We start from the raw sequence: 21050 nt of genomic DNA, 5'->3' as shown, positions 1-21050 counted from the left end.
CTAGGCTCGGGGCTTCTCCTAAGGGCGCTATCCTGGCAGACCCCTTGTCTTTATCCTTCAACCCCTATACAGGGATCTGGACTCCACTGCAGGGAAACCATTAGGCCACTACCTGCTGGAGTAGCCTTAGTTCAGTGGCTGCTCATCCACAGAGGTTAAGACACAACAGTGGAGGGCACTGAGGGATTAGGCAAAACCGTAGTTAGGAAACAAGCTGAGGTCCGGAAAGGCAGCATACAAGCAATCCAGTAAACAGTTCAATGGCCAGGGCAGGCAGAACAGGGTTATAATAAGGAACAGAGATGGGTCAATAGGCAGATTTCGGTACATGGACAGGCAAACAAGACAAAATGCAGCTTCACAGGGAACTAGCTAACTAGAAGATATTGTGCAGGCACCTTCCCACAAGGGAAGATGCTTTAAATACCTTAAGGTGGCCAGCCATTGTCTGTGGAGGACTAAGGTGTGTGTGCCTGAGGCAGTTGAATTAAACAGTGCCTCAATACTTTTTGGATGCATTGAGAGGCATCATTACTGTCTGAAGGGCACTAAGGAGCATCATTACTGTCTGAAGGGCACTAAGGGGCATTATTACTATCTGAAGGGCACTAAGGGGCATCATTACTGTCTAAGGGGCACTAAGGGGCGTCACTATTGTGAGGTGGCACTAACAGAACATTCTTACTGTGTTGGAGCATCAAGGAAGCATCCCTTCTGTGTGGGAGGAACTAAGAGAGCACCATTACTATGTGGTGGGCACAAAGGGGAATAGCATAATTAGAGGCATAGCATATCGTTAAAAAGAAAAAAACACTGGTGCTGTCCCTCCTCATATCTTTTTAGCTCAGACCTTCACTGGATGGCAGACCTAGGTATGTGCAACTTTACAAAAAGTATTTGAGTATCCATGCTGTTTATTGTTCCCCAGGCAATGCACAGAAGGGGAAATTGAAAGGTATATTATTTTAATTTGTACAGCACATGTGTAAGAGAAGCTAAATCTAAATGGACATAAACTATCATAGACTATGGAGCTAGAAATACATAGCTCACTTGGACAGGTCTACAGTAATTGCTTCAGCAAAAATGCTGTGTTAATAAAATGCGCAATTAAACTCATTAACACTGAATATACAGATATTGAACTAAAAACAGTTGAAAGCTTCATTATCATGAAATACATTACATATTTCATATGTGCAAAGTCTTCACTAGAAATTTTTTTTATTTAGAAATCTCTAAAAATGTCTGTTTTGAAAGAATTCTGACTTTTGATTTCTTTTTAAGATACCATGAATTTCATCAGAAATTATGGACAATACATTGACAATTCATAACTGTCCTAAAAATGCTCATTTGGCAGACAGCAATTCCTACACATTCCTATTCATACACATGCATGTTGTGCCAGATACCTCGGGAGGTGGTTAATCTCTCCTGAGAACAAAATGATTAGATGTTGAAATTCAGTTTGCCAATCCTTCTTTCCGACAAAATCATCTGTCTAGGGAGAGTTGGGGGACCCATACAAATAATATAGTTGGCCTGTCCCAACAAATTCAGGGGTTCAGTCAAATTTCTGTAATATATGCCCTTATGGGGAAATTCATCCCAAAATAACTCATTATAGTTAAGGATTTGTGATCAGGCCAGTGAGTCCATCAAATGCATAATGCAGGTTGTGCATCCAAAACTAACAATGCAGTGAAACTGCCATTAGTTTGGCACCATGATCAGTTAAGTCTTGAAGTAAATATTCTTTATGTAACAAAGGGATCAGCGAACTCCAACACTCCAACTGTTGTGATACTACAACTCCCAGGAAGTTCTTTTCATTTCTATAGGGTTTCTGAGACCAGCCAAGCAAGTGTGCATGCTGTAAATGCAAGTTGTAGTTCCACAATAACCACAGTGTCAGAGGTTGCCATTCATGATGTAACATATCTAATATGGACAATTTATATACATGCAATAAGTATTTAGAACAGTTTATGATATGTATTCTTAGAAGCTATGAATACCTTTGGGTCAATTTTTACGACTGTGTTTTACGGTTTTTGTTCTAGAGGGTTACGTTTCATTTTATCTGCAGAGTATCATGCTTTCAGTTTCACACTAAACCCATCAGGTTGCTGCTCTCACAGCTCATGTGTAGCCCTTATCTACTATTATTGATTTTTTTTAGAAAGAGTAATACATAAAATGCAATCATAACAAAAATAATTGTTTCGGAAGGTGGTTATAGCCTTTAATAAAATTGAGCAATAAAAGGGAATTATCTGCACTGCACAGCAATTAGTAAAATTCCAGTTGTTGGGCTTATAGAGCCTATAGCTTCAATAATACGGTCTAAAGTGCCACAAAAAATGTTTAATTAGTGGAATTACCTTTGTAATTAGCGCTTTCCTTGGTATATTATTCACTCTGTGCCTAGTTCTACAGCTATTGAGAGAGATATTACTGTCATAACAAAGCATCTATTTCTACCATCTGCCTCCAAAAATACTGATAATGCATATTGCATCTTAGAATTTTGTAGCAAAATTTTCATTTTAATCTTTGTGTAACTTTTGTGATGTAGGCTGGAGCTGCATAGTGACTGGAAAGTGCATGAAAGTCAAGGTAAAAGTACAGTTATCGTGTGAATTTTTCCCCATATGAAAAGCATCCTTGAAGAGTTTTGATAAATGAGATCCTATAGAACATTTCAGTAAACTTCCAAATATTTCCATGTTTAAATGCCGCCAGTTCAGGTGCATATGTTCAGTTGAATGTAAAATATTTGCCAGAACAAACATGATCTGAATTACTTAAGGGTATGTCTACATGCCCAACCATTTTTTGTATTATCCTACTGCATCTAGAATGAAAAATGAAAGAATTGTGGGGGTTATTTACTAAGCTGAAATATGCCTAAATTAGGTGTATATCAGGCGCAGATGGCGCAATCTGCAACTTCGCCCCGCTCCAGGTCTAAAATTGTAGGCGTGGCATGGGGGAAAGGGGACGGACCAGGAGGCATAGAAAATGGTCTAAATGTAAGACGGCTTGGAAGCTGTCTTACATTTAGTACTGGCGCTGGATGCGCCGAAGTTATGGAGAGGCCTTCGCCTCTTCATAACTTCTATGGATCCACCGCCAGCTACGGGCCTTTATTAAGACGGGCGTCTAAAACACCGGTCATAATAAATGTGCCCCTATATCTTCATAAGAACAGTAAAACACCAAACTGTTTTTTAAAAGCCGTCACATTTTCAGAACCATAAAAGTGTATGGTTCTATTCACACAGGCGTTCTTAACAGCCCGTGAATAAAACTTTATGTGCATATATGAACCTGTCAGGAAAAGTGGGTCTTCAGAGAAGTGCTGTGAGTGAATCACTTGAATGGAAACTGAGTGGCACAAACCCAACCACTTCCAGTTCTGTTCAAAGCGCCAGGAACTGCAGATGTGGCGGGTGGTGGACCCTCATGATAGCATATTGATTACCTAGCCTAAAATAAGTCATCAATATCAGGAGTCTGGAAACCCCTTTAAAAGTTTTTCGACATTTTTCTACTTACTGTAGTTCATACAGTGCACCAAAAATTATCACTACCTAACGGCATATGTACACAATAAGAATATGGTCATCACAACTTCTAGAAACAATTTCTGTCTTTTATAGACATTTTTATAGGCATAGATATTGTTACATTTCCAAATGGTGAAACAGCAGATCATGATTTTTATTTTATTTAACTTTCTGTGTATTTCAGTGTCTATTCCAAGAAATGACTTTCTGTAGTATTAGGTTTAAATCAGTATTTAACACACTATTAACTCAGTACAACATACATATGAACATTAAATCATCCTAAGGACACATCACATGTTGAAAGACTCTAATACCAATAGTCTCCAAGTATATTACTTTGAGCCCCAGATAATTGCTTTACTTCACAGGAATGTGCCGACTAATTAAGATGGATGCTACCTATGCCGTTTAGAAGCTTAAAAAAAGAAATGAATTATTGCGAAGAGCAAAAAGGGTATTTTGGAATGAGGTCCAATTTAATAGGAGTAATTTGCTTTAACTGTGTCCTGAGATGTTGGAAGATCATGTTCCATCAAGGTAATAATTACATAGTGGTTTGTGTGTATATTTCAAGATTTCTTCCAAACAAAAGGACATCTGGCACGTAGGAAGAAATGCTTGAGGTGGTGAAAGTGTGCTTGAGCAAAGTTCCAATTCTCTCTTTTTAGAAATGTAAAGTACAATCTCAATAGTCAAATAAACACAGAAAAGCAGGAATAAATCCTTCATATGGAAAATGGGGTACTCACAAAGGCATCTCTACTATAATAAATCTCTAGATATACTATAATGATACAGTGTATTTTTCGTACTTGTAACTAAAGATATTATCTTCTACCATCTTATATGGTATTGGAAAAGATAAAAAAAACTCTATAAAAGTTTTACAAATTAGCAGATCCCTTAACAGAGGTACAATTGAAGCTCTCATTTCCCAGTGTAAAGTCTTTAACAAGACCTTATTGTGATGCACAAAGTAAAGTACTAGTATCTTTTTATTCAAGCACCACTTCCCAAGCACATATACAGGTGAAACTCGAAAAATTAGAATATTGTGCAAAAGCTCATTTATTTCAGTAATGCAAATTAAAAGGAATTGCATTAATGCAGATTAAAATTAGAATATTGTGAAAAGGTTCAATATTCTAGGCTCAAAGTGTCACACTCTAGTCAGCTAATTAATCCATATCCCCTGAACAAAGGGAACCTCAAAATTGTGACTTTGGGGTTTCATAAGCGGTAAGCCATAATCATCCCAATTATAACAAATAAAGGCTTGAAATCTCTCGCTTTGCATGTAATGAGTCTATCTCATATGTTAGTTTCACCTTTTAAGTTGCATTACTGAAATAAATGAACTTTGCACCATATTCAAATTTTTCGAGTTTCACCTGTATACACATGATAACACGTTAATATTATTGCACAGAAATCATTACATGGGTGGTTTCACACATAATTTTTATGTGGTGTTTATACCAACATGCATTTTCTGTGCAGTAAAAGTGCCAACTCCCCTTTCCAAAAATGAATATCCCCACCCATCCCTTAGTTGAACTCAATGGACTTATGTCTTTTTTAAACCATACTATGTTATTGTGTAACGCCAAATGTTAGCTGAATGTCTATAGGAATCATGAAATCAAAAAAATGGCACTAAAAGAAGCCATACAAATGCATGTAATATGCAAAGTAAAAAAAGGTCAATCCAAATTTGTGTGTGTAGGGGGCCTATGGAGTAATTTCACACATGGAGGATTTGTTATGCTTGTTCCGTACTGCGTCTGCTGAATGATGGTATAATGCATGTGAATGGGATTTTGAAAATGTCATGCATATGATATGTTCCTCGAAAATTTCCATGTGGGAAATTAAGCAAATTGCAGATTTTCACCTTACACTTAAGCTAGCCATACATATTAGATGTGTATCGGTCAAACCACCAACTTCGGCAGGTTTGGCCAAACATCTATTGTGTTTGGTGGCCTCTTGACTTTCCCCCAACAGCTGGTGTTTGGAGAGATAAAGATGGGGCACACTGGATTCAATTGCCTGATCCTTTTGTTAGCATGGAAATAAGCCACAGTCGAAGCTGCCTGCCAGTGTCTTTTTCCCCTCTCCACTTTGATCAGCCCTGCACTGAGGCTGTACAGTGCTGTATTCTGCTGTTCAGCCTCTCTGGGGGGTGTATTTCCCCTGTAACTGGGGCTTCTATGTCAGCCCCAGTTACAGAAGAAATCAATGGTGAAAAAAAGTGAAGGTAAATGTCCCCCAGAGGTCTTGTATGACCTTATGGGGGACGCAAAGTGTAAAATAAAAAATAATAAAAATAAAACAATAAAGTGTTTAAAAAAAAAATAATTCCCCAATTAAGTAACATAGTAACATAGTACATAAGGCCGAAAAAAGACATCTATCCATCCAGTTCGGCCTGTTATCCTGCAAGTTGATCCAGAGGAAGGCAAAAAAAAAAACCCTGTGAGGTAGAAGCCAATTTTCCCCACTTTAGGGGAATAAAAAATTCTTTCCCGACTCCAATCAGGCAATCAGAATAACTCCCTGGATCAACGACCCCTCTCTAGTAGCTATAGCCTGTAATATTATTACACTCCAGAAATACATCCAGGCCCCTCTTGAATTCCTTTATTGTACTCACCATCACTACCTCCTCAGACAGAGAGTTCCATAGTCTCACTGCTCTTACCGTAAAGAATCCTTTTCTATGTTTGTGTAATAAAAAAAAAAGTTAAAAATAGAAAACAAATAAATAAAATAGACATATTTGGTATTGCCACGTCCGTAACGACCGGCTCTGAAAATATATCACATGATCCACCGTAAAAAGAATTAAAAAAAAAACTGTGCCAAAAAAAAGCCATTTTTTGTCACCTTACATCACAAAAATTGCAACACCAAGCAATCAAAAAGGCGTATCCCCCCAAAATAGTACCAATCAAACAGTCACCTCATCCCGCAAAAAATGAGACACTACCTAAGACAATCGGTCAAAAAATAAAAAAAAACTATGACTCTCAGACATTGGAGACACTAAAATATGTTTTTTTTTCGTTCAAAACTACTATTATTGTGTTAAAGTGAAATAAAATAAAAAAGTTGACATATTAGGTATTGCTGCTTCTGTAAAAACCAGCTCTATAAAAATATCACATGACCTAACCCCTCAGATGAACACTATTAAAAAAAAAAAACTGCGGCAAATTATAATTTTTTTGTCAACTAACACCACATAAAGTGCAACACCAAGCGATCAAAAAGGCGTATGCCCCCCAAAATAGTAGCAAACAAACCATCACCTCATCCTGCAAAAAATGAGACCTAACTAAGACAATCGGTCAAAAAATAAAAAATCTATGGCTCTCAGACTATGGAGACATTAATACATCATTTTTTTGTTTCAAAAATACTATTATTGTGTTAAACTTAAATAAATAAGAAAAAGTATACATATTAGGAATTCCCATGTCCATAAAATGTTACATGACCTAACCCCTAAGATGAACGCTGTAAAAATAAAAAAATAAAAACTTTGCTAAAACAGCCAATTTTTTGGTCACCTTGCCCCATAAAGTGAAATAATGAATGATCAAAAAATCATATGTACCCAAAAATGGTACCAATAAAAACGTCAACTCTTCCTGCAAAAAACAAGCCCCTGTACAAGACGATCGACAGAAAAATTGAAAAAAATGGCGTTCAGAAAATGAAGACACAAAAACATAATTTTTTTTTTCAAAAATGCTTTATTATGTAAAACTGAAACAAATAAAAAAAGTAGACATATTTAATATCATTGCGTCTGTAACAACCTGCTCTATAAAAAAAAAATAGCACATGATCTACCCTGTCATATGAATGTTGTAAAAAATACAAAAAAAACAGTGCCAAAACAGCTTTTTTTTGGTTACCTTGCCTCACAAAAAATGTAATATAGAGCAATTAAAAATTATATGTACCCCAAAATACCAATAAAACTGGCACCTTATCCCCTAGTTTCCAAAATGGGATAACTTTTTGGGAGTTTCTACTGTAAGGGTGCATCAAAATGGCTTCAAATGGGACATGGCATCTAAAAACCAGTTCAGGTAAATCTGCCTTCCAAAAACCATACGGTGCTCCTTTTCTTCTGTGCCCTGCCGTGTGTCCTTACATCAGTTTACGACCACATATGGGGTGTTTCTGTAAACCGCAGAATCAGGGTATTAAATATTGAGTTTTGTTTGGCTGTTAACCCTCGATGTGTTAAAGAAAAAAATAGATTAAAATGAAAAATCTGCCATTTGCCTTTAATTCTTGTGGGACACCTAAAGGGTTAACAAAGTTTGTAAAATCTGTTTTGAGTAACTTGAGGGGTGTAGTTTCTACAAAGGGGTCATTTATGGGGGGTTTCAACTATGTAAGCCCCACAAAGGGACTTCAGACCTGAATTGGTCCTTAAAAAGCGGGTTTGGGAAATTTTCTTAAAAATTTTAAGAATTGCTTTTACAATTCTAAGCCTTCTAACGTCCTAAAAAAATAAAATTACATTTACAAAATGATGCCAATATAAAGTAGACATATGGAGAATGTTAAGTAATAAATATTTTATGAGGTATCACTTTCTGTTGTAAAAGCAGAGAAATAGAAATTTTGAAAAATGCGGAACGCACATTGCCGGTGTCCGTGTTTTGCGGATCCGCAATTTGCGGATCTGCAAAACACATACGGACGTGTGAATGGATCCTAAGTACGGCACCATAGTACAAGAAAAATTTGTCACAGTACAGAGGTAATGAACACAGCAATGTCACAGTTCAGAAGTAAATAATGCATCACATGCCTGGAGAAATAAAGTTATAGGTTATTGCACACAGTCATGTCACAGTGCATGGATAATAAAGGGTGGTGAAATAATACAGAAAATAAACACTGGTATTCCCTAGAACCCAGGTCACATAATTGTATAAGCTTGTTGGATATTTTTAAGAACATATGGACTGAAATGAAACACCACACAGTCACTGATGCACTTTAAGGCCTGTTTGCTACTAAAGGGATTGTCCAACGAAAGCAGAATATTTATTGTTTGGCAAATGTAAAATAAATTAACTTTCCGAATATACTTTGATTTTCCAAACTGCATTTGGATTTCAGTCCCTATCATCCCGTCCCAGAAGTTCTGTGCTGCTGCTGAGCTGTGACAGTCCGATACAGCTGGAAGCTTCCTCTGCCTCCAAGTGTGTCGGTGACATAACGAATGTTGATTTGGCTAAGGAGACAGTTCATTAGCTAAGCCAGCCCCACTTCTACATTACAGCTGATTTAGAGACAGAGAAGGGGGCCAGGCTTAGCTAATAAAGTTTTCTTGTTCATTTAAACAATGATTTTGCGTGATGGCATAGAACAGCAGAAGTAATTCTTGAGATTTTTAACACAAAATATACAAAAATTTTAACAAGTATATTCTTTATTACTTTAAGACTTCTACCGAAGCTTTATTTTATATCCCTGCCCTATTTTATATCCCGATATAGATGTTTTTAAGATGCCTTCTAATATTTTACAATGCTCCAAGGTGATGCTGTAGATTGATAAGAAAGAAGCAGACCAACAGTCCAGTGAAACAGTTAAAACCTCTCAAATTCCAATATAAAACTAATGTGTTTGTTGGAATCGCACAAATATTCTCAAAATAAATGACTTTGTTTCTGTGAGATCAGTGCGATTTGTTGCAGATCAAAGAAAGAAGAAACGAGGGAAGAGAAAAAAAACCCACAAGATATATCATCAAGGATCCAAAAATACTTTTCATTTTGAGGTGATATCACAGTATTTCAAAGCCGCTGATAGAGTTTCAGTTCATTCTCTATTATCCATTGAAAGCAGCCGATGCTGGCAGCAGACTGTTCTAGATTGTATTCCCCATAAGACGGTCAACGATATATATATATATATGATCTTCAACCTCTATTGATTGACCAATTTCACAAGCAAAGACTGGTGAAATGAAGCTGAAATGAACACCTTGCTTTAACTCATTGAACCTATCAGGCCTGAGTTAATCTTACTGCCCAGTGTCGCTGATAGAATTCAATTGATCAATCATGTTTTGGTGATAGTACCATTTCACTGCTTTATTGCTTCTTCATTCTTAGGCTTGACCTGTTATAGATATGAGGACCAGCTCTACACCTAAAAGATGTAGATCATTGTCTGTGTGTCAGGAGTGGTTGCCTACCCATGCATGTCTGAACCCTATGTTAAAAAGAGAAATTGAAAACAGCAAACATTTATATTTGAGCATTGCTTTTGATTTTTAGTTTTGTGTTATTTTACTACACAGCAATGCTTGTCACATCCTGTGCAATTTTTTTTATAATATTCCAATCTACATATTGTGTCTGACACAGCCTGCCTATACATTTCATCTTGTCATTATGATCATGATATACTAATCTTTTTTTATAGTAGCAATGACAATGAATGAATTTAGGTGAAATGAGGCACTTTTAGGTCTCATACAAATGGCAGTACCATGTACAGGAGGCTGTAAGGCAACACAGAGGCTCCCTGTGGCACCCATACGTTGGTGCTCCCATACTATATCTTATTTTATATTATTCTCTGTAATATGGCATTTGAAGGAAAAAATTTATGGAAATTATATGGAAAACAACACTAAAAATATAATTGGAGACATTTAGACGTGTAGTAGGGCACCGCAATCAGTACATTCAAATAAATGCATGAGCACTTAGACCAGGAGTGACTAGCCATTTCTGGTCCTAGGGCCACATTGTCAGATTATACCAATGAAGCGTAAAGAGGTAATTTATTCCATAGAATCAATTCTCCTTCTCACATAGATTTTCAGCTAACATGTGGAGATGGTGTTTTTCCACAAAAAAAACATCAAAAAGGCATAGGTACTTAGTAAATGTGAACTGGAGATTTAGTCAAATGTATTAATAAAGCTTGAAAATGGCCTGCGTGTTATGAGTAGGTATACATCGTATTTTCCTACCGTTAGAGATTTCACTGGGATAATTTTAAGTTGCCATGTCACATTGGAAGACCCCCTGATGCACCCCTAGAGTAGAAACTCCCAAAAACTGACCCCATTTTGGAAACTAGGGGATAAGGTGGCAGTTTTGCTGATGCTATTTTAGGGTACATATGATTTTTGGTTGCTCTATATTATACTTTTTCTGAGGCAAGGTAACAAAAAATAGCTGTTTTGGCCCCGTTTTTATTTCTTATTATTCACAGTGTTTATACAAAACAGAACCACAAACACCACACATGTTATACAGAACCATCTTTATTTGTCATATATCAAAGACATACATGTAAATACCAATGCTAGTAAAATCATGTAGGCAGGTGCTGAGAGGTGATGCCCCCCCAGTGCCTAGGTCTCCATGTGTACCTCACAAATGAGAATAATAAAGTGCAATTAAATTGTTGTCTCCAATGTGCATGTATAAAAGGAGACAGCCAATATTTTACCCTGCTTATCCGTACAGAGAGTTTAGGTCATATTGTCCCGTGAATTATCCCAAAATAATATATATCATTATAGAGGACTCCTATCAGCTCCTGCACCCGCCCAATCAGCGCGCCTTACTGTGCTGGGCAGCAAGTCACGTCCCACTGCGCCGTACTATTACGGCGCTGGGCGGGAAGGGGTTAAAAGTTTGGCTCAAATCACTTCAACTATCCCAGTTACTTAAGAAATGTGGGTCACTGTCTTTCCTTTTTAACCCAAAAAAAATGATAAAAGAGGTTAATTTTGATAACCTATCCTCAGGATAGGTCATCAATATCAGATCAGCGAGCTGCAGTACCAAGCACTGCCACTGTATAATGTATGACGCTGTCCTTGGTAAGCGCCCAGGACACCACCGCATTCACCAGAGCTGCGGTGAGTGGCACAGCTTCCCGAAACAGCTGACTTGGACCCCCTTCCCATGTGTATTGATGATCTGTCTCCTTTAATATATTTTTTAGAAGATTTTATAAGCTACAGTATCATATTTCACACTCAATGAAGGAATCTATCAAGTCTGCACTCTAGAATTCTAGCTTAAAAAAAGTCACAAAACAGGGGCTTTTCAATGTTTTGAATGCACTTGCTCAAAAATTTTGGAGTTTCACTCCAGATTTTTCAACTGAGACTTTTGGAAAAGATGCAAACAATATCCAACATTTGACGCAAGGTAAGCCAACACAGGCTTCAAAATGATTAATGACCCTCATGATAAATGCCCCAATATATGTGCATAGATTTAAAGGGAATCTGTCACCAGTGACCTCCCTATCCAACTGTTGGTATAGACACATGGCTGTGGTTCACCTGATTAAAGTGATATTTTTTGTTTGTTGATCTTTTTGAGTTATGATACTTTTTCTTAATATGTAAATTAGGCCTTTGGTGCAATGAGGACATCACCGTTGCTCTTGTTGCACACAAGCTCCATTTCCTTCTGTGGCCAGTCCCTCCCTGGTTGCTTTGCCACTGCCTGGCACTATCAATCAAAGCAGCTGGACACAGAAATGAGTGCACAGGACTCATCCTATCACAGACCTTATGAAATGCTGCTGCTGGAGGAGGTGGTGGAGATCAGTTTTGGTATGGGTCCCTTATTTATATGTTTGGGGTACCAGCAGTGTATGTGTTCTATGATGTTTGTAAAAGGCTAAATACACATAAGGGGTTATAGATACATTATTATCATATTCGTCCATGACTGTTGTTGTTGATGTACTTTTTTTTTTTTACGTGGCTCTTCTGGTCCTTTGCCCAGCTTTTGACTGCCGGGCTCCACACTGAAACACCTCCCTGGAGTTGTTGAGAGAAGCTGGCATCCATTGTAACCATAACAAACCCGATTGTTCTCAGCGGTGCTCCAGCAAATAGAGTCATTAATTACGGTCTCGCTCTCTCTCCAGCCTGCCGTTGGCTGAAATGGCAATCAATGCGAAGCCGCTCATTGCCTTCTTCTCAGGGAGTGGAGACAGATGCCATGAAAACTAACGGCAGCCCAACGAGAACCCTGCTAGTAAGGCAGCAGTAAGCTGTACCTAGTAACAGCCATCATGCTGCTTCTGTGTGTGTGGCTACATTTATTTGGGCTGCATCAGCCATGGGGGAGGGCATCCCATTAAGCAATTATTTTTATCTTATAACGTCAATTTACTTATACTGATTGGCTTCCTGCGGCCAGATATCAATTAAATTGCAAATGCCTGAAGAACCTTATTTTCTCCCTGTCTCTTTGATTCCTACAACCTTTTTTTTCTACTCTGTGTTCTAACGTAATTTCATTTATATCTGGTCTATCTCTGAAAAGAGAATCTTCTGCAATGCCATTTGCCCTGGCTCAGACTGGCCGTGACTGCGTGGTTCCCCCTAGAAGCTGTGCACACCATTGCAGGCAATGTACACACCACTCCGCTGAGCTTGTAGTAGGAGCCGGTGATATCCGTCATTTGATCTTTAAATAACATCCCATATTGTTGTGCATTCATCTTTAGCTCATTAACTCACTATCCCGTTAATGTTCCCTCCCTCTTCTTATACTTCATTTTCTAAGGATTACGTTTATTAACCAGATACACTTACGGCATCCCGAGAGAATGACTTCTAATTTTTTCCAATTTTTTTTTTTCCCTGTTTAAATTGATCATCAGTGCACAATGTAATGTGTTCTAAATGATGAAAGTAGTTGTAGGCAATGTAAAACTGATTCATGTATGTGTTTTAGTGAGAGAGGCAATCAAAGCAACATTTCTTAATTATGTGCAGGACGTATATTCATTCCCAGCTCTGACTTTGATGCTCAGGTCGGCAATAAAATACCAAATAAAGACATTACAGTACGGAGAGGACACAGATCTTAGGGGAATACGACACATTGTTTCATCATTTAGAATTGAGATGATTAAGGTTGTTCCTTTGTGATATTCTTAAGACAAAATGGTCAATAAGAGGACAACATGTCCTAGAAAAAACACATTTTTAATTACATTAAACTTTATCTGAATTTACTTCTATAAGGAAGGATAAGCAGCCACTAGACACATACATCACCACTTATTTATCAATAGTATCAGACCAGATGAAATTAAACTGGTCAGATCTATCAAGCAGTCCACATGGACATATATGATCTGTAATATGTGTCTCGGGCTATAGACGACACCAACTACCCCTATATAGGCAACATCAATAGCAGAGCAGGGATATCAGCTTTCCACTTGGTGAACATTTCCAGATGTTGAAATAAATATTTGTCATGTTATAACCATAATATATTTCTGAACAGTGATGGAGAAACATCTTTACAGTAGCTCTAGAGGTACAGATGTGTACTTCCTTAAAGGGCATCTGTCACCAGATCAATATGGTGAGAAATCTCTGTCATTTCATAATCAAGAAGTATGAGAAATAGCAGTCATGGCATCAGTGGATAAAGGGGTTTTCCAAGTATTAGCGATCTATCTCCAGGATAGGTCATTAAAGGGGTTGTCCACATTTTGTGGAGGAAAGCATTCTTACCTTCTCCCTGCCATTGGGTTCCAGCCTCTTCAGTTCCCCCCGTTGCCACTGACGTGCTCTGATCCCACATGTCAACATCCAGTTAAATGGGGGGTCACTTTGTGCTGGTGCACCCAATGACTGGCCACACCGGTGATGTATCCCCTTGCATTATGTCAATGTGTCACGCAAAGCATGGGGGACATGTCACCACTGCATCCAGTCATTGATCCCCATCAAACCAGATGTTGGCTTGCAAAACTGGAGTGTGTCAGTGTCAGTGGGGAACAGGTAAGTATGCTTCCCTCTGCAGGTCTGGTGATGTTGGGGGGGGGGGGGGGGGCAAAAGGCCCCTGAATGTGAACAACTCCTTTAATATCTTATCGATGGGTGTCTGATTCCTGGCAGCTCCAAAAATAAGCTGTTGGAAGAGGCTTGTGACCTTACATCTATTGGTCACATACAGGGAGGACAGCCCCATTCAAGTGAATAAGATTAAGCTGCAATACTAAGCACATCCACTATCCAATATATGGCGCTTAACTGTGAAGAGGTGCTGCAGCCCCTTCAAACAGCTGATCAGTGGGGCTAATAGGAATCAGACCCCCACCAATCAGATATTGATGACCTGTCTTGAATAGGTTATCCATATCTAACTCCTGAGAATTTTCTTTGCTATGCCAGGGGTGTTTCAAGTTTCCTGTCACTGCAATAGGAACAATATCAGAAACACTTATTGGCGGATTGCATGAATAATCAATTAAACATTTTTCATGATGACATATATTTTTGACAGGTGTCCAATGTTTAATTGGTTGAAAACCATTTTTGATGCTATACATACATAAATCTGACATCAGCAACTGGTCACAGGGGTAATATTTTTCACAATGCTGACAATCTGATGCCGATGGGAATGGAATGATGGTTCTCCAACATCTCCCATCTGGGAAACAAGCAAATCGCTCTCATTATTTTATTTCCGTTAGTATGCAAATTGATCATGTTTACCTAATGTCACAGACAGTGAAGTCTCTCCAAACATCTCATTGTTCTATTGTACTTTCCCAAGTGAGTTACATTATGCAACAACTGACTGGATTTCCCAGTGGGCCCTCAGTATATGCCACCAACACCTAACGAAACTCGTAACTCAGACAGGGAAGGACAGAGAACTACAAGTATATTCTGAATCTACATCATATATATACTGTTACACTTGGGACTTTACAGTAAACCTAATCCTAACTAGCATGAGATCAAGTGTACACTGAATTTCACAGTACTGGTAACATGATAAACATACAGTATGTCATTTCCATTAACTTAACTATTCTGTACTGTTCAGGAGATATTCTGCCCACTCTGTGTATTCACCGTTTCCCTTGCTTACTGTCTCTGCTCTGGTCCTATCGTGGAGGCCATGCTTGTGCAGATGCTCCTCCTGTTGTGTTTGGCCAGGTTCTTGGGAGCACACAGCCACCTCTTGGCTGCTTAACAGAAGTGAATAGACAGCATTGGAGCAGGCACACTAGATGGGAGCAACCTAATTCAGCTTTTTACATAGGACATGGAGGCGAGGTGAACATTATAAAAAAAAAAAACTATTGCTGAATATGTGAGAGAACAGTGGTGAAGCGGTTTCTGACAGGGAAGCCTCCCTTAGGGCTCATGCACATGACCATTGGTATGTCAGTGAAATTTTAAAGCTTTTGACTGGTGGGAGTGCTGAGACCTCCGCCAATTGCTAGAACAAGGAGAAAGTACAGTAGCCCTCGTAGACTTTCTATTGAAGTCCATCACCAGTCCTTCTTCTGCGGTGAGGAGAGACACCACTTCATCTGGGCAGTGGTCAGTTTGCAGTGTTCGCCAGCGAACACATGCGGGCTGCCATCTTTAGTAAGGTAGACTCACCCGTCCGGCAATGCACAGGTAAGCCCTTACCTGTGCCTGTGCCAGGAGCCGGTCTGAAATCAAATGCAGTCACCGGGAGCAGGCAGTTCCGAGAACAGCCGCCGGGGGCCTTCATCGGGCTGTTCTCGGAACTGCCTGCTCCCGGTGACTGCATTTGATTTTAGACCTACTCCCGGCACAGGCACAGGTAAGGGCTTACCTGTGCATTGCCGGAGGGGTGAGTCTACCTTGCTAAAGATGGCAGCCCGAATGTGTTCGCTGGCGAACACTGCGAACTGACCATCACTGCATCTGGGCACTTCTTCTCCTTGTCTTAAAGGGGTTGTGTCACTTCAGAAAATAGAATTTATCATTTAGAGAAAGTTAATACAAGGCCATTACTAATGAATTGTTATTATCCATAACATAAGCAAAGGAGACAATATTGACAATCACAATACATTCGTAAGTGCCTTGTAATAACTTTGTCTACATGATAAATGCAATCTGCTGAAGTGAGACAACCTCTTTAATTTAGAATAAAACATAAAGTAATCTATATAATATTCAATGTGATTAGACCAACATGTCCCATATCCTAAAATTCCAGCCTTTCAGGAAGAAGACTATGGTTATGACCTGTATTCAGATTTGAATTCAACTGAATGGGATTGAATTTAATCTAAGTGATCTAGATTGGAGATTAATATTGACACGGAAATTATTTTAACCACTAGTCTTACTATCTTTCTGACATTCAGTTTCTCATCAGTATGAGTAAGTAATGCTCCCACTAATGCATCACATTATACTATTGTCAGACATATTTGTATTGCTCTATCTCATTAGATGAAGTATACTGCCAATCCAGTGAGAGGTAAAGCCCTTATCAACTATATCTGAAGTGGAGAGCATTTATGTTTTTTATGAAAGATTTGTGTTATCATTGGGGTGAATACATTATATGTAACTAGAATGATCATGAGCTGACAAATATTACAACTCCTTCCTTGGAAGGCAGTGTAAAATCTATTACCCTCATACTACAGCAAATCGTTATCTTTCTAGTTTGATCTTACATAGAGGATAGAGTAAATCATTTATTAATATTAGCAAGGAAATTGTATTTTATACTTGGACTGTATTTTTGCTTTCATAGACATCAATATACACGGAAGTTTTCATTTTAGCAGAGCAGACCAACAGGTTTTAGATATCCAGAAGGTAGCTTCAGTCATCAAGTATTACCTAAACCTACAGTTATTTTAGATCAATTGTATTCATTACACCACGCAACAAAAAAAAAAACTTTTCGTCTGCTACTGAGCAAAAACCATTTGTCCTGTACTAAATCGAGTGTGCGGATTACAAATCCGAAGTCAGAATTGTTGTAACACGTCACTAAATTTTGCTATGCATAAGTATGCCTAAATCAATTAAGCACTTGGAAAACATTGAATAGTTTTGAATTACCTGATCTACAACAAAGTTTGCGTAGTAAATAATGTATGAAAATGGAATAACAAAATTTCTAAAAGTCTTGTTTTTCAGTTTAAAAGTCTTACTTGAACAAGGCCAAGTACTGTTAAAAGTGCCTCAGGCATCTGCTTTTGCGTTTGTGAACGGTCATACTTTCCCGTTGCAAAAATCAGCAGTAGTCCCCCATCATGTTTGGATTCCAGCGGCCGTGATAGCTGTTGTCCATTGTAGAAATATCTTTATGGAACAGCTCTCAAAGTTCATCACTTACGTGTCCCAAATTGGGTGGGAAAAAGTCAAGATGGGAATCTAAGAAATGACATTCGGCAGCCAAGTTGTTCATATGCTGTAAGCATGTTGTCTACTAATTCAGCATAGTTTGCAGCTCATCTGTTCCCAAGGAAGTTCTGCACTACTATCACAAATGCATCCCAAGCTGCAAGTTTCAGAGCGTTGAGTTTTGTTCTGAATGTCTCATCATGCATTACTTTGTTGATTTCGGGGCCTTTATTTTAGCATCAGTTTTCAGTGTGCTAAACTTCTCCTTCAAATATTGGAGACCATTTCCATCACGATCAAGTGCAATTACCAAATTTTTCATTAAACCAAGTTTAATATGAAGTGGTGGAAGATAAACTTGAAGTGGATCGACCAGTGATTTGTGTTGTACATTGTACTGACAAACTGTGTGCTCGACTCTGAGAGGCCACTGTCTCATTTTGTAATGATTGTTGTCATCACGCCTGTTCCTTAGGCACAAGAAACACATATGCTTTGTGTACCCTAACTGTAGGCCAAGCAGCAGTGCTACCACTTTTAGGTCAGCACAAATTTTCCATTTATGTTCTGAGTATTCGATCATCTTCAAAATTAACTCCATAGAAGCATGGGTCTCTTTCATTCCAACCGCATGAGCCAATGGAACAGATGGTTTTTCGTTGCCATTCGGCAACAAGACAGCTTTCAAACTTGTTTTGCTAGAGTCTATGAATAGCCTCCATTCATCGGTACCATGTGTACCATCTAACTCCATCATAAGCCCATTTACATCAGTACAGAAACAGACATCGCTTTCCATTGCATAATATGCAGCTAACTTGGTGTGTCTATGACAAATGTGTGAAGTTGTGGTGCCTCGTTGTAGCAAATTCCCTTCCTGAAGTCTAGAAGCTAGCAGTTCTGACTTTTCTATAGATAATGACAGATCTCTTACCAGATCATCTAAATCTGATTGACTCAGCAAGTGCGGCTGACCCTACAGTTGTACTGGATCAGGAAATATATTGTGACAATCAACATCTTCTTCTTCATTAGGATCAGAACCGTCTGTTTCAATTTCCGTTCCTGCTGTGGGAGGGGTAGGCACTGGATTCTCTACATCGTGTGGTACTGGTTTAAGAGCAGACTCACAGTCAGGATACAAAATTTGTGACTTGTTTCTCTTTGAATATCCGGCGATTTTAGTCATGCAATAGTAACCGTTTGAATGGTGATTTTTCTCCTCACGCCAAACCATAGGCACTGCAAAAGCCATTCCTTTCCTTTTGCCATTCAACCACTGAGTTAGTCCAGAGTAACACACAGTGCAACAAATATTAAGTGCCCAGCTTTTATCTTGATCTCCAATTTTACAGTCAAAGTAATACTTGTAAGCAAGACGCACTCGCTTTGTCAGATTCTTGCGCTGATCATAAGTAGTGTATTTGCCACATATGTAGCAGAAATTGTCTGGATCGTTAACACATTTGCGTTTATGCTTTTTAAGTTTCAAAACTGATAGCACTATAACAGATCACTTTATCAAAATCTGTCCAGCTTGCCTTATATACTTACTGCTGACATCAGCCTGAGTGCGTCCGGACAGGTCTGGACATGTCCATTGAAATACTTCCAATATAATGCATTCATATTATAACCGAATAGGCTTTGCATGTATAACATAAAATCTAGATGTGTCAAGCAAATTCCGAGTTCATATCTGTAATCAGCGCGCTCATTTTAGTATAAATCACATGTTTTTCTCTCAGCAGCAAAATCATTGTTGCGCGGTGATTGGTCCTAATCATTCTTGTATATTGTACATCAGAGGGTACTGAGGTTAACTTAAAGAAACCAGGACGGAAATAGTGAAGAAAGTCAATCTTATCAAATATATTCTGCCTCTGACCAGGTGATTATGTTTTTTTTAATTATGATTCAAATAAATAGACGTACAACATCTCTGTTAGAGACCCCTGAGGAAGCTGGTGATTCCAGCGTTACGGGTGGGCCATGTTACCTGTGCACTTTGTCTGGCTGGACACTTTCATTATGGGTATTGTTATCTAACTGTTTGATGTCATGTACATTATATGTATTTCATTTGTCAGCATACAATTGATGAAGTATCAAGATGGTCGCCGCGGTCTCTTCACGCGCAAATGGATGAGGTTTTTTTGTTGTTGTTTTTACCGCCATTTCAAGGAAAAGTGATTTTTTTTTTCCCACGAAGGGCGAGGAAATTCGTCTTCGAGGCGAATTGAATTTTCCCTAATATTCAGATCAAAGTCTACTTCAGACACTTCGATCCAAATCCATTGCATAGACATAGAGTTAAGTGACAACACTGAGCGTTTGACTTTATTGCAGACTGTTCATACACTGTACTCAATATAATATGCAATAAGCTTCTAAGCGCCCCCTAGTGGTGGCTGCAAGCAGCTATAATTTTAGCATTGCTTGGTGTCTATATGCAGAGTATTTGGAGTTCTGTAACAGACAAACAGAGCTCAGAGCGCAATCGAGATATATAAAAAATAATCAGCACAAAATTATTCATCCTGTATAAAATAAGAAAATAATATGGTGTTCAATGGTAGAAAGTTATCTTCAGTAAATGTGGTTTAATGATTTAGATGTCTTTTATGCATTTCTTTCAGGACTTACACTTGAATAGATGCTTACTTGAGGGTACATGGGGATGAGCATGCTTAATATGCTACACCTAGCTAAAATGATGCTTTTTGCATGTATATTTGGTAGTCAGCAAATGCCATTTACAGTACTTACTAGCCCTAAATATTACAAGACAAATAATAAATAGTAAAGTTTTTTTTTTGTCTCTTTCTGCAACCTTATATGTATAATTTATAATCGGACATCATTTTTATAATAAATCTCGTAAGGAAATCAATCAGGATTTACTCACACGTACTAATATCTAAAGTAGGGGTAGGAAAAAATGAAAACATCTGACCATTTGATTGGAAGCAATGCTGGAGAAAGGGTAAATAAAACACATATCTCCCATTGACAAACATCATTCTTTCCAGAACTGATCCTTTTTCATGATCACTTTATCATTTAATGGTAGTTTTCTTGGCAATTCCACAGAAGGCAGTATCTCAATTGTGTGCATTAGAACTCTCATAAAGTCAAGATAACGGGGGATGGAGTGAATGGAGGGCACCTAGGAATCATCCAGAAAGATCAGGAGGCTTTTGTTTGTTTTCTATCTATCTTTTACCTCCCCAGCCTTCATATCAGCTCGGTTACAATTTTCTATCCTGCGTCTATTTCCACAG

The 21050-nt window shown here is 38.4% G+C and overlaps 1 protein-coding gene across 3 annotated transcripts in view; it reads right to left on the bottom strand.

The window, feature by feature from the left end:
- PAX5 (paired box 5) overlaps nucleotides 1-21050 on the bottom strand; it is a 264529-nt gene that overhangs the window by 145194 nt on the left and 98285 nt on the right. The gene's annotated exons all lie outside the window — the stretch shown is intronic.

Source organism: Bufo bufo, chromosome 2 (assembly GCF_905171765.1).
Source record: "Bufo bufo chromosome 2, aBufBuf1.1, whole genome shotgun sequence".
NCBI classification, from domain to species: domain Eukaryota; kingdom Metazoa; phylum Chordata; class Amphibia; order Anura; family Bufonidae; genus Bufo; species Bufo bufo.
Note: the sequence above shows the minus strand (reverse complement) of the source record. Positions and strands in the feature narration are given on the sequence as shown.